Source organism: Hypanus sabinus, unplaced genomic scaffold, assembly GCF_030144855.1.
Source record: "Hypanus sabinus isolate sHypSab1 unplaced genomic scaffold, sHypSab1.hap1 scaffold_821, whole genome shotgun sequence".
Taxonomy (NCBI): domain Eukaryota; kingdom Metazoa; phylum Chordata; class Chondrichthyes; order Myliobatiformes; family Dasyatidae; genus Hypanus; species Hypanus sabinus.
Genome location: NW_026781674.1, coordinates 65,983 through 81,804, shown reverse-complemented (window position 1 = coordinate 81,804; position 15,822 = coordinate 65,983).

Sequence of the window (15,822 nt, the reverse complement as noted above, 5' to 3'; positions counted from 1 at the left end):
AATAGCCTGGACTGGTAAAGTGTTGCAGCTTCTGTGTTATTTTGAGGTGCACCACCGTTGTGAGGTATTGCGTTATTACAGGGCATTTTGTTGTTCGTATAAAATCAATCACTATTAGGAGTAGAACACGTGATACATTTCTGTTTATTTCTGTGCTGAATTTTATTCCTGTTGAGATTGCGAGTCGAGATGATTGTCTTATTTTCACATTTTCTCCGAAAACGCGAACCGCGTGAATTATTTCTGAACCATACACTCGTCCGTGCGTCTCCGTCCATTTCATAAAATGTTTGGACCCCAGAAAGCTCCGCCATTCACGGATGCAGCGCTGGTGCTCGACGAAACGAGCCCATTTTATCCCGGGTCTCTCCAATATAGGGAAGTGCCCACCAGGAGCACCAGACACGATGGACGACCACAACAGATTCACAGGTGAAGTGTTGCCTCAAACGTTTTAAACAAGAAACTGGTAGCGCTGACAGAGTTCCTACGTGGGATTATGATTATATAACGTGGTGTTATTATTTATTCACTTTAATTTGTTTATTTGTGCCTGTCTCATCGGAGGGTGATGTCCTCGCTTTGATAAGTGGTTGTGTGTTGTGTGTGTTGTGTGTGCGCTGCTGTGCTTTACACCCTGGGTCGGAGAAACGTTGTCTCTTTTGTCGGTGTGCGTGTGTGTGGTTAAATGACAGTGAACTTGACTTGAGTTGAATAAGTGCCGGAGGTAGCTAATCGAAACCATCCTAGGAAACAACAGAGAAAAAAAGACTGTCTGACCAAACGATGTCCAAACAAAAGAAAGGGGAGGCGTCTCTATCCTCACCTGGACAGCCTGTGACCAGGCCGGAATCAGGTCTGGACAAAGTTTTCATGTCAGCAGATGCTACACGACACAATCAAACACCCCGAACCCGCCTGATAACGCTCAGGCAACCGAAGCAGAGGGGCAAGAGGGGGACAAACGGCAAGACAAAGAACTATACAAGGAAAGATGAGCCCATTTTTAGGGCCGCTTCTGAACCGTTGAGGGGTCTTAAAAAAGAGATCACGACTATAATTTGCGTATTACAACAGGAAACGGCGAGAAATTAAAAGACGTGAATTCAGAACTCGATCCTGTTACATAATATCCAAAAAAGAAATTTATGATTGGCACCACCTCGGTAACTGGGCTATAGACCCTGTCTGAAGTTCAAGCAATGTGACAAATTTGTGAAATGTATAACTCCGTGACTGGAAATGTTCAGAATGATCTGAAAAGTGGTGTGCGGAACCCACTTGGCCTGAAGTACAAATCGCGTTTGAATTCCCCAGAGGAATAGAAGGGGGAAACGATAATGGTGGATATTCCGTTACCACGGGGACGTGGTTAAAGGGGACCGTGTTCGTCTGCCCGTGTGGGGCAATCCGTCAGCATAGTGATTTTGGAGAGGGAACCAGCTGCGGGCAAATATCAGGAGACAATATAACTGACTTCATTTCCCGTTTCCCTGACACATGATAGAATAGACTTGCAGAGCAACTCTACTCTGCCGTACACAGAATTGGAAATACATCGGGCCTAAGATGTTAACCAACGACAGCTTATCCTGACATTCCGAACTCTGATGCATTTACATTGCACCGTCCGATACACTGAAACATCTCAGCCGAGCAATCATCAGAAGCTCCTTTCCGTGACGAACAGAGACTCTTTCTGAAACTGCACGCATCTATTATGGTCCAAAGGACGAAGCAACAGAAGGATTTTTGAGTGAACATCAGAATGAGCGATTTAAACTGCCAAACGCCACCCCTCATGTCACCACAGCCATCACTACTCGGACCCGTGCTTCAGACTTTACAGGAGTTAAACCGCACACAGTGTATAATTCCGCCTAATACTAACGCTACTCTACAGCTTCATTCCGCTCAGGCTGGTTGTGTAATGTTTCCTTCTTCATCCTTAAAACAAAGATTGTTTGCTGTTTGCTCCCCCTGCTTTGCCTGAGTATGTCGTAGTCTTGTTGCTTTCCAAGGCACCTCCCTCTCGGTGGGCGATAAACAAACATCACGAGGGTCCTCCGTCCCACCACCCGACCCTACCCTCTATACGGCTACATGATTTGTCGCTGGAGGCAATGGAAGGCATGAATCCTGTCAGAAAGGCACTTTTCGATCAGGAAGGGCTTGTACCAGGTTGCAGTCCTTGTAATTCCCTTATTTTACCAGTTCCAAAAACAGGTCGTTATAATGAGTGACTTTTTTTTTTGCAATACTAAAGGGCGATTAGCAAGACAGCATGTCAGGGATTTACTGATGGCAATTTAACCGAACGACAAGGCGCCGCTGACAACCCACTGTATAGTGTCTGCACAATTACCAGCAGTTGTAAGAGGCATGTCTGGGTGTCTAACATCTGTCGCCGACACTACAATTAAAAACATAGAACACAGAAACCTACAGCACATTACAGGCCCTTAGGCCAGCAATGTTGTGCCCACTATGTGACCTGATCTCGGAACTGCTTGTATTTCCCTAGGGTATAAACCTCTACCTTTCAAAGATCCATGTACCTATCTACGAGGCTTTTAAAGTATTGTATTAGCTTCCATCACCACCTCCGGTAGTGTATTCCACGCACTGTGTCAAAACTGAACTCTGACATTCCCTCGGTACCTATTTCCAAGCACCTTTTTTGTCCCAAGGAAAAGAAAGCCACGGGTTATCCACACGATCAATGCCGCGCGTCATCTTATACATATAATTATGCTAGAAACGTCCAATACTATTAAATACTATTGTATCTCCCTGATGAAGTGTGTCTGCCCGGAACATTGACTGATTACACTTTTGCATAGATTCTGCCCGGCTTGCTGGTCTCCTTAGGATTCTGTGGGTATTACTTTGATTTACAGAGTCTGCAGATGTTCTCCAGTTTGCGATTAGACTTGGACAACAGTCAACAACATTGGAAACTGCGCTGCCTTCACGAGGCAAAATTAACCCCGGGTCATTACCAACTCCGGAATGCGATGGTCTTGTCATTTAATCTTGCCAGGCAATTATGTCGTAGTCTTTAAGACACTCAATCTGATTGGGAGTTAAATTGGCCAAGACTAGAATGACGTCGCTTGGGATTGAACGCTGCTTTAGCGTTCACGGTGGCCGAAGATTGGACACAATCCTTACGTATCACTGGAAACATTATTTATGATAAAGCATTGAGTTAGTATTAACTGGCGCGAGGTGCATAAATCTATTCTTCGCTCGAAAAGATATCTGTCGTGTCGACTCTTACTTCCGGCAGCACCGGGCGAGGAGAATCACCGGTGTTGTATACCGCTGATCGGTCGCAGGACAGACATCAACGAGACGGAACTGGAAATGCGAAAGAGTCGGTATCGTTCCGTCAGAAAGCTGTACAAAATCATTCAAAGTAATTTTAATTCGGATTTCCGTATCATTCATTTAATTTTTCATACATCGATACAACTTTCAGGTAGAGCGTAATTAGTTGGAGAGATCAAAAAATAAACAAATAACTTTTTCCCGTAGATGTGGAAGTTGATTAAATTTCAGCGTACATTGATGATCAATATAAATATATGTTCCTGCACTGAGATTTCCTTTGCTCAGTACGCGACCGGACGGAAGGTGTGGACAGACAGAAACAGAGAACAGAGGGAAAGAAAGAGACTGTGACGGGGCCTCGGGATGTGAACAGAGATAAAGCCGGAGAGATGCGGGGACAATGAGGGAGCAGGTCGGAGATGGAGATGGGGTTGACAAAGAAGGAAAATAACGCACACTCACTCTGCTCCAGTCCGATCATGTTTCCCTCGCCGTGAAACTCTCTAGTCCACGATGATATTAGATTTTGTTCAGATCGGGACCGCACAGAGAGAAACAGGGAACAGAGGAAACAGATTTTCACGGGACCTCAGGATGTGAACGGAGATAAAGAGGCAGATATGAAAGGAGAAAGTGGAGCAGTCCGGAGATGGAAAAGCAGTTGGATAAGAACAGAACACACACACACACACACACACACACACACACACACACACACACACACACACACACACACATACAGACACACACACACACACAGAGACACACACACACACACAAACACACACACACACACACACACACACACACACACACACACACACACACACACACACACAACTCCGCTATGTTTCAGTCTGATCCCGTTCCCCTCACCGGCGTGGGGAAGGAGTGAGCGAGGACAACGTGAGAGATATTGGGAGTAAAACACCGTGAGCGTCACTGAAAAGGATGAATCAGAAACAACGGAGAGAATGGAGAAAAGGGAGAGGACTCTTCCTAACTGGAGCAACCCAGGGTAAAACGCTGTCAGATGTAATGGAGTTTATTACAATAAAACATATAGACCCTCCATCGGGGTGAATTACAGCTGAGGTGACCGCTATATATTCCATATTCGATGAAGGACACATTTCACCTGTATGGGTTAAACAGTTAGTGAAACATATCATCACAAACTATATGCGCATTTCTGAGCGCTCAGTTGTTACCCGTGGTTCTACATATCGGCGAGTGGATAGATTATGGAGGAAACATGGTGTTTGACTGAAATCTCCCTCAGAAAGAAACAAGTCGCTCTAAGCTTTACGGAATTTGGTTAACAGTTCCAGCGGGTATTTCACCGCGTTCTTCAGCTCCTCTCTGAACTTGCTCTGAGTCACGGCGTAAATACATGTGTTGGTGCAGGAGCTGAGGATCTGCAGCATCGTCGCCGTGGAGTCTGCGATATAAATCGGATCCGTGGCCGAGTAACGAGGGATGTTTGCAATCCGAATGTAAATATCAAATACTACCCGTGTTAACCACAGAAATATAAAACTACCGGTTATACTGAATAGTAAAACGACCGATTTCCTTCGGTTCTCCATCTCCAGGTCCTTGTCATTCTTTCCGATGCTGCGGCCCCGGATCCCCATCCGGACTTTATTGGCGGAAAAAATCAGTCTAACTGTCAGAACATTGAACAATAAAATCAGAACAAACGGGAGACAAGGCATGAAAATACGATGAATCATCTCAAATGCGGCCCACGAGGGAGACGTATAGAAACTCTCTTTGGTCACACAGCCATAGAAAACGCCATTAATTATTAACCAAGGATCCAATGTAAAGTAGAAAGGGATACTTTCTAAACAGCCTAGAACACTCACTGTCCCGATAACCACAGCCGCCGTTCTTTCGGTGCAATATTTTATTTTCAGCTTTTCACAACAAATAACCACAAATCTGTCACAGGTGAACGCGACTGTCAGCCAGACAGAAACCCCGGTGGTTGCTATGAGCAGGCAACGAACAACCCTACAAACGGGAGTCCAAGAGAGGAAGGAAGACTTAAAGTATATGAGAACAGTCCACTTCAGCAGAGGGTCAGAAATAACGACCAGGAGATCGGCCGCTGCCATTCCCAGCAGGTAGCGAGTGATGCATTTGGAGAGACCGCACTTTCCTCGGGACAGGATAACAATCGCCACCATGTTCACTGCAAGAGGATAGGAAAGAAGCAGAGAAATTACTGACTTGTCAGGCAATACAGCAAAATTATAATAGTATTAGATTTGATCTTGTATTTTTGTTTTCCTGCTACAAATGTTGGAAACCGGTTCAAGGACATATGAAGCCACTGAGAGTGTGCAATATCGGCATGACGGAGAACTTTCGGCGAGTTCTGTAAATGGCTTAAATTGACAGCTGTCCTAATGCCCCCTCGTTCGCAGTGAGGGATGGAAAATAAATATCACTGGCTCTGATCGGCAGAGGAATGAAATGGAATCCACATCTGCAGTGTCCCATTCGCGTTGTTCCGTCACCAAGTCACGCAATTCACAGTCGATTTATACGGACAGAACCACGGAACCGTGTTCCCACGGATGCAGTGTAGCCCGTGTACTCCTGTGCAGACATTTCGATTCACAATTATTACATGGCATCGAGGCAGCGGAGAGGATTTCAGTCGAAGGCAGCATCTTCGATCCAATATGGAACGCTTCCTGCTGCAAAAGCAATGGGATTAATATTGTCTGCGCCTTCCGCCCATGACTGAAATACGGGGTCTGGGCGGGTGGGTGTGGAAACAAGTAGCGAGCGAAACACTCCAGAACATCGGAATTAACTCTCAGGTTCCGCCGGTTACAGGTTTGACAGCGGCTTACCGGGAATCCCAACGGCTGAAATAAGAGGGTAATAAATGTCTTCAATCCGCCAGATTACTGGATATCCCATTTGAGTGACGCAGTGAACGCGATTGCTCTGAATTCCACAGCTCGACAAGACACTCTGGGCTGACGTACTGCAACAGGCTCTGATTTATACAGGGGATCGATCTCCAGTGACAAGGTCCCACCTCCCACCATTGTTATTGAACAAACAAATTACATCACCGGCAGTGTCTCAGGTGAAAATACTGTTGGCATGGAGCACGAACACGTCAGTATCACTGGCAGTGCCTCAGGCACATTTCTCTGTAATTCGACCAAAATGTGCAATGAAACCAGTAAATGAGCACTGAGCGGCTTCATTTACAACATTCCACAGTTGTAATGACAGCGGTCACGCCGGCTCACATTTTCCAAACTGAAACTTTAATTATGATTCTCTTTCCACAAGCAATCCGGAATCGATGTTTCCAGCATTTTCGGCAATTTTCACTGTCACGCCAATGGTTCATCTACAAATGGATCCCGTTTCCCTACGGTGTTGACTGGATCCAGGCACACATGAACACCCTCCCAGTCTCCGCCTGCAGACGTTAATATTATTTTTACACAGTAGCCCTACTTTGTCCACTCAGACACCAAACCCGTGATGTGCCATCAGATATAAAACATACCCGCAGTGTACAGAGCCACACTGTCCATTCTCCATCAGACAACAAACCCTCCCCACTCCGTCCCACTATGTGTCATCAGATTTAAAATAAAACCGCTGTGTACAGAGCCACCCTGTCCAGTTCCCCATCACACAACAAACCCTCCCCACCCCGTCCCACAATTTGTCATCAGATATAAAACATACCCGCTGTGTACCGAGACACCCTGTCCAGTTCCCCATCAGACACCAAACCCTCCCCACCCCGTCCCACTATGTTTCATCAAATATAAACCATACCCGCTGTGTACAGAGACACCCTGTCCAGTTCCCCATCAGACACAAAACCCACCCCACCCCGTCCCACTATGTGCCATCAGATATAAAACATACGCGCTGTGTACAGAGACACTCTGTCCAGTTCCCCATCAGACACCAAACCCTCCCCACCCCGAGCCACAATTTGTCATCAGATATAAAACGTACCCGCTGTGTACAGAGACACCATGTCCAGTTCCCCATCAGACACAAAACCCACCCCACCCCGTCCCACTATGTGCCATCAGATATAAAACATACGCGCTGTGCACACAGACACCCTGTCCAGTTCCCCATCAGACACCAAACCCTCCCCACCCCGTCCCACTATGTGCCATCAGATATGAAACATCCCCGCTGTGTACACAGACACCCTGTCCAGTTCCCCATCAGACACCAAACCCTCCCCACCCCGTCCCACTATGTGCCATCAGATATGAAACATCCACGCTGTGTACACAGACACCCTGTCCAGTTCACCATCAGACACCAAACCCTCCCCACCCCGTCCCACTATGTGTCATCAGATATAAAACATACCCGCTGTGTACAGAGACACCCTGTCCAGTTCCCCATCAGACACCAAACCCTCCCCACCCCGTCCCACTATGTGTCATCAGATATAAAACATACCCGCTGTGTACAGAGACACCCTGTCCAGTTGCCCATCAGACTTGAGGGACATCGATGTTCTCGTCATTGTGATGAGTTTCTCCATGATTATGATTATTTCCGTTATCTTGAAGTCCAGATCTGTCCCTATACACCCTACCCCCCATCTCTTAAACTGTCTTCTTTGTTGAATCTGGCGGAGAAACAGTTAGATGCTCAAACACTGTGGCGGTCTATTATCTGTAGGAATATAATGGGCGGATAAGTCCATTGACTGTGGGTTAAGAACGCAAACATCAACAAGTATGTCTCTGGTGAAAATACAGTTATCATTGAACAGAATATTCTCTGCCATGTATAGATTCCACTCGGTACACAGAGGTCTTCATCTGCTGCTTTAACATAAAAATACACTTGTCGTTTTCATTCCCTCCGATGTGCTCTTGTGGAAATAAATGCAGGATCGCCAGGTCAGGTCACATCATCAGATAAGGTCATATCAAAAACCGTTATAATCACATACACACGCACACACACACATACACGGTAGGTGCTCTGTTAAATTATTTGCCTATTTCCCTGTCTATTCCCTTCTCTTCTTCCACTGAAACCGTTAACCTGGGTATTTTACGACCAATCGTATCATTGATAAAAGGATAGAGGCAGCAGAAGAGATAGCTGAACAGTCGCAGTACCATGTTGCAAATCCTAGAGAAAGAAAATGAATAGTAAGTTGGGAGAATGTAGCGTAATTTCTCAGTCTGCCGGAGAGCAAAGTATTTATTATGCAGGAAGCTCCAAGCCGAAAATGAAGAGAGAATGCATATGCATTTCACATGAAATAACGAACTAGTGAGAGAGAACGGCAACAATGCAGCGACAAGCAACTTAAGGGAGACTTTCAGTCGGATAATAAGGGTGTTTGTTTAAATCTCGACTTGATTGTCACCGGTATAATGTTCAAATGTGGTTCATTTTATACCCACCTGTCTCCGGAGCAATGTGAGAGTGCGGGGTTCATTTTGAAGTTATCAGAACCCTGGTACACATTGATAGCGTGGCCTTCTGCACGTGGATCTCTTTGGTTCAGTATGAAAAAATGCATTTCACTCTGTATCTATCAGTCTCTGCGACAGTGTGAGAGTGTGGGTTTCCTTCTGTATCTGTCAGTCTCTGTTAGTGTGAGAGTGTGGGTTTCATTCTGTATCTGTCAGTCTGTTACAGTGTGAGAGTGTAGGGTCCTGTCTGTATCTGCCTGTCTCTGCTCGAGTATTACGTGTGTCGTCTCAGTCCTTTACCTGTGAGACTCTGATTCAGTGTGAGCGGGTCTATTTTTCCTCCGTCTTTCCCGCTGTTCCTCAAATTCAGTATGTACTCTGAAAATATATTCTGTATTCCCTGAGCTATTTTTTGAACAAGAGTCTCTTGCAGTTGGTTTATGTTTAAATTGTGAAAGTGACAATGCACTGATGAATGATGATGGTTGTATGGAGCAGTACATTCTGTGTAATGGAGTCTTATGGCAAGCAGACCGTTCGGACGGCATCATTCTGCATGCGATTCGTTCTTAAACTACATGGAGCCAAACGAACAGCACCTGATCCGTATCTTTCTATGATTTGTTAAAACAATCTCTGAAATGCTGAAATAAAATAAGGAAAATAAATATTTTTAAATATGTTAATTAAATATCTGCAGAACTGTATTAATAAATTGATTGAAATAAAGCCCACAGACGCTGCGAGTTTCACGTTGGAGCAGCATTTACATGCATTTCTCTCATCACATTCTGCAGGGATTGTATTGAGAGCATCCTGAACAGCTGCATCACTGCCTGGTTCGGAAATTTCACCATCTCAGATCACAAATACCTGCAGCGAATAGTGAGGTCAGCTGAGAAGATCATCGGGGTCTCTCCTCCCGCCATTTTGGATATTTACACTACACGCTGCATCCGCAAAGGAAAGAGCATTATGAAGGACCCCACACCCCTCATACAAACTCCTCTCCCTCCTGCCATCTGAGAAAAGGCACTGAAGTATTCCGGCTCACACGACCAGAAAATGTAACAGTTTCTTCCCCCAAGCTATCAGACTCCTCAATACCCAGAGCATTGACTGACACCAACTTACTGCCCTCTACAGTGCCTATTGTCATGTTTATTATTTATTGTAATGCCTGCACTGTTTTGCTCACTTTATGCTGTCCTGTGCAATTCTGTAGCCTAGTGTAGTTTTATTCTGTGTTGTTTTTTTTTCTTACGTAGTTCAGTGTAGCTCTGGTACTGTTTCATGTAACACCATGGTCTTGAAAAACCTTGTCTCGATTTTATTGTGAACTGTACCAGCAGTTATGGTCGAACTGACAATAAAAAGTGACTTGACTTGACTTGACTTGACTTGAACAGTTCTAAATTGCGCCCTTCACCGTGTATTCCGCATTTTTAGGCTTCCCGATTCTGTCACATATTCCTCAATGTGTACCTGTCCATGAATTAACTATATTTATTTCCCACTCACAAATAATACAATATTCATTTCGATTTCTTATCTTTCAGTTTCTGCTACAGTGTGAGATATTGGGGGTCAGTCTCTTCTCGAGCATTACGTGATCTATATCAGTCCTGTACCTGTGAGCTTCTGCTTCAGTGTGAGCGGGTCTATTTTCATCCTTCTTTCCCGCTGTTCCTCAAATTCAGCAAATACACTTAAAATAGATTCAGTATTCCCTGAGCTATTTTTAGAACATCAGTCTCCTGCAGTTGGTTTATGTTAAAATAGTGAGAGAGGCAGCGCACTGATGAATGATGACGGTTCTATGGAGCAGTACGTCCTGTGTAATAGGGTCACACTGCAAACAGACCGCTCGGCCCGGCATCAGTCTATATGCAATTCGTTGCTAAACCACATCGAGCCATACGAACAGCACCTGATCCGAATATTTCTATGGTTTTGTAAAATAATCTCTAAAATGTCGAACGAAAATGAGGAAAATAAATATTTCCTTAATTTAATTAAGTTAGTAGATACCTAAATTCATAAATTGATTGAAATAAAACCCACAGAGGGAGCGAGTTTCATGTCCGAGCAGCATTTACATGCATTTCTCTCACAGTTCTAAATTGCTGCCTTCGCCATGTGTTCCGCACTCTTAGGTTTGCCGATTCTGTCAGATATTCCTCAGTGTGCACCGGACCGTGAATTAACTAGAGTTATTTCCCACTCACAAATAATAAAATATTCATTTCGATTTTCTTATGACAGCCTCAGACTGCTCTGCAATATGCCATGCATTTTTCATTGATAAAATCTTGTCAGCCTTGTTCTGTGCAGCACTGAGAGAGTTTGTGAGTGGGAATGCGAGGGGAGATCATGTTTCACATTTGGAATCATCCAAAGCTACACACTGCAGCACGCGGTTGATGGAAGAATCCTGGTAAATTGGCGTCACTGATTACGTCACTGCACAGCCGGGAATGTTCAAATCGTCAGGGGCATGGTGAGCGGAAAAGTTGTTCCTGTGTTGCAGGATACAGTGTCCCACATTACACCCATCAGTGCAGAAGAACGAGATGAATGTAGGTGAATGGACAGAAGATGGTGAACAGATTGATATTACAATGGGAACACATCACCTGGACATGTTGGGGTCATGGAACAGCAGAGAACAGGAACAAGCCCTGTGACTCACCACTCCTGCGCTGAACAAGATACCGAATGAGACTAAACTCTATTCACTGTACAGTACCCATCTCCATTCTTTCACTGCATGTGCTGACCCAACAGTGTCGTAAACAACAATGTATTACGGACTACCGATTTTCCAGGCATCCACCATTACCTGTGAAAAAAAAAAACAACTTGTCCCGCGCATCTGGACAATTCGATGCCCAGATGCAGAAGCAGGAAAAAGTCGGAGCAGGGCTGGGCATTGCTGGACTGTGGCTTCGAATTCAGGTCCCGTCAATTTGGGATGGATGTGGTCGTCTCCGTCATGTAGCCAAGAATATTCCTGAGAATATTTCCACCGGTACGGAACCTCAGACGAGGGTTAGACTGGAAAAGCTGTTATTACTCGTCCTGGAGCAGAGAAGCAGAAGAAGTGTACAAAGGCTGTTGTAAATCTAGTCAAGAAGAAAGGACGAGCTTACGAAAAGTTCAGAAATCTAGGTAATGATAGAGAACTGGAAGATTATAACGTTAGCAGAAAAGAGCTCACGAAAGTATTTTGGAGAGCTGGAAAGGGCCGTGAGAAGTCCTTGATGGACAGGATTAAGAAAAACCCCAAGACATTCCACAAATAGGTGAACAGAAAGAGGATAAGAAATGAGAGAATAGGACCAATCAACTGTGACCGTGGAAAAAAAGTGTATAGAAGCAGGGGAGATAACGGAGGTACTTAATGAGTACGTTGCCTCAGTATTCACTACGGAGAAAGGATCTTGGCGTTTGTAGGAATGACCTACAGCGAACTGTAAAGCTTGAACATGTAAATATTAAGGAAGAGTATGTGATGGAGCTTTTGGAAAGCATCAAGTTGGGTAAGTCACCCGGAGTGTTCAAGGCCTACAACAGCAACGTTTCCCAAATCAGCCAACGCTACATCGACGATTACATATTTGCTGCTTCCCTCACTCGTGCTGAGCTCGTTCATTTATTCAAATTTGCCTCCAACTTCCGCCGTACCCTCAAATTTACCCGGTTCATTTCGACAACTCTTTTCCCTTTCTCCATCTCTGCCTCCAGCTCTGGAGACAGTCTATATGCTGTTATATTTTATCAACCTACGGCCTCACAGCAGTCCGGACGGTACCTGTTTTTACGCTGTCATTTGTAAATAAAGCCACCCCTTCTTTCAGCTCTTCCGTCCCCTCTGTGTCTACTCTCAGGATGAGGCTTTTCATATCAGAGCAAATGAAGTGTCCTCCTTCTTCAAAGAAAGGGGCTTCATCTTCCCCAACATGAACGCTGCCTCACCCGCATCTCTTCCATTTCACGCACATCTACCCTTACTCCATCCTTTCGCGGCCCATCACAGAGAGAGTTCCTCTTTTTCACTCACTTACCGCACCACAATGCACATTCTGAACATAATCGCACATACCGTCCACTGCCTCCAAAGGGATCCCGCCGCTGAGTACATCTTCCCATCCTCATACAACTCCCGACCATTTCTGCTTTCTGCAGGGATGACTCCCTGTGTGACTCCCTTGTCCCTCCCCACTGATCTTCCGCCTGGCACTTATCATGGTAACTGGAACAATCGCAACATCTGTCCTTACATCTCCTCCCTCAGGGCCCCAAACATTCCTTCCACGGGTGGCGACACTTCACTTGCGAGTCTTTTGGGGTTATCTACAGTATCCGGTCGTTGAGAGCTCCTATATATCAGTGAGACCCAATGTAGATCGGAAGGCCCCTCCCCCTCGTCGAGCACCTGCCCCGAAAAGCGGTGGCCCCTTTCGATTCGACTTCCCGTTCCCATTCTGACATGTCAGTCCGTGGCCTCCTCTACAGCCAAGTCGGCGACACACAGGTTCGAGTACTGACACCTTGTATTCCGTCAGGGTAGCCTCCAATATCCTGGCATGAACATCGATTTCTCTAATGGCTGGTCATTGCCCACACTCAACCCCACAACCTCTTCCCCATTCCGCATTCATGTCTCCCTTTCACAACTTCTCTTCTTACCTGATCACCCCCACTCTCTGGTGCTCTCCTGTAGCCACCCCCACCCCAAACACTTCCCTTCTTTCCATGGACTTCTTTCTGCTCGATTCAGATTCTCCCTTCTCCAGACCTTTATTTCTTTCACTAATCAACTTTCCATCTCTTTATTTCACCCCTCCCTCTTTCACAGTTGTATCTATCAACTGCCACCTTAACTTATCTTCCCCTCTCACAGCTTTCCAACCTCACTTCTCCCCTTCTTTTCCGGTACCGATGAAGGGTCTCAGCCCGAAAAACAATGATTGTTCACTCTTTTCCGTAGATGCTGCCCGACCTGCTTAGTTACTCTAGCATTTTGTGTGCGTTGCTTTGGATTTCCAGTATCTGCAGACTTTCTGGTGTTTGGAATATCTGTCCGAATTTATTTACCCGCGCCTCCACGGAGCCGACAAAAAGGCAGACATAGCTGGGACGTCTTGCGAGTGCTCATGGGTACAGGTTTTGTCTGAGCAAGTGGGAGGATCTAAAGGAGAAATGATTGAGAGTGAGGACAAGCTCCGCCAGACGGAGGAGAGTGATGGTGGAATGGAAGTCATAGGGTTTGGTGTCCAGATAGAAACGGGGAGCTTTGGGAACTTCCTGCTCAGGGATGGGGGTGTATAGGGACTGGGCATGGAAGGTATATATAATATGATATGTGTCAGGGCACCAGACGACATTGAAAAGATGCAAAGCGTGTGAGCTGTCAGGGATGTGTATGGGAAGGGAATGAACCATGGCGAATGAAACGGAGTCAAAGAATACAGATATGATTTTAGTGGGGCAGAACAATCTGTAACAAAGTGTTTACCTGAAAAGGGACGACACTGGGAATTGGGTATGAGGTAGAAACGGGAGACGCCGGTTGCGGGAACTATGAGGGTGCTGCAGTGGAATTTGATCCCCAGTGCTAGTAGTGTTGGGGACAAAGGTCTGATGCTCCGTGGTGGGATCCTTTTCGAGGAGTAAGAAGGAGAAGATGTCTGAGAGCTGACGCTGGGCCTCCGGAAGGTAGTTCTGTCTGAGCGCAAATTAATCTGTCTGGACTTTAGAGCAATAATCAAGCACTGATTGCACCTAAAATTAGTGGTGAATTCCTGATTTCGCTATACCGTGAGTTCTCAACATTCTAATAGCGATAAGTAAACAGAAACTACAGCTAAACTAACTGTTATGAAACTTTGTTTTTGGATAGGGCAACGTGAAACAAATCGGCACGGCATATTGAGGAATTTCGAGATAAGTTTGCTATTCAGGAAATTGCTACTGACTTGTTACTAACTCAATGTTTCTGAAGTGAGATAGCCACTCTGTATTGCACAGTGTGTTTCCAGAAATTCCGAATTACACACAGGGGCAATTTTACCGTCGGGGCTCGATCATAATATGTTGCTCTACTGATTGGGATGTTTATGAAAAGTGGTTTGGAATGGCATTAAATTGTCCGTTTAAGTGGGCACAGTTCACTGTCAGCGCGTCACTTTAATTTTGAGTTAATACTGGGTAGACAGCCTTAAGAAAAGTTAACTGAATTGAATTGAATATATTTTTGACATCCTTCATATAATGAGCAAAAATCTCTACTTTTTCCGTCTAAATGTGCAAAATGCAGTTATAGTAATTTATAATAAATCGTGTTTAGTACTACTTCTTAGACAATTTGTACTGCTCTTTCTTATTTTAATGTAACGGCAGTCAGTATCTTACCGGAACAAGGACAGAGGACTGGATTTCCAGACATATTACGCTCTTTTCGCCATGCCTGATCACACATGCAACGTGACTGAGAGTGACCGGAGTGAATGTGATCGGATGAGAAACAGGCGTAGATCCTTTGGCAATACAATGTGAATTTCGTGTCACGCACGAGCACAAAGAAATATTTCAATAACTTGTTAAGGAAAATTCGGATAAGAAAAAAAATTGGGGAATGAGGTGTTTGATTCTACACTTACAGTTTAAAATCTAAGAGCAGGTCTTGCAGACTTGACAAACTGACGTCATGTGACGTGGGGTCAAAACAAGTTCCAGTGGATCATCAGAATACAGGAGCAGAAGTTGCCACTCAGTCAATCGAGTCATTTATATCGTGAGCTTCTCCGTTTGCTGAAACTGGAAAGATTCAGCCAGACAGAGAATAGATCGATAAATCTCCCGATCACATGCTGGTAAAGGAGGCACACTGGAACATTAAATAAAATGAAAACTCCAAACAAAATGTAAAGAGAATGGATGTCGGGATGGCAAACACGGCCGGGTCACTGCACAGATTTAGATAAGGACAATTCGAGAATATATCACTTTGTTTTCAACACCGGATATT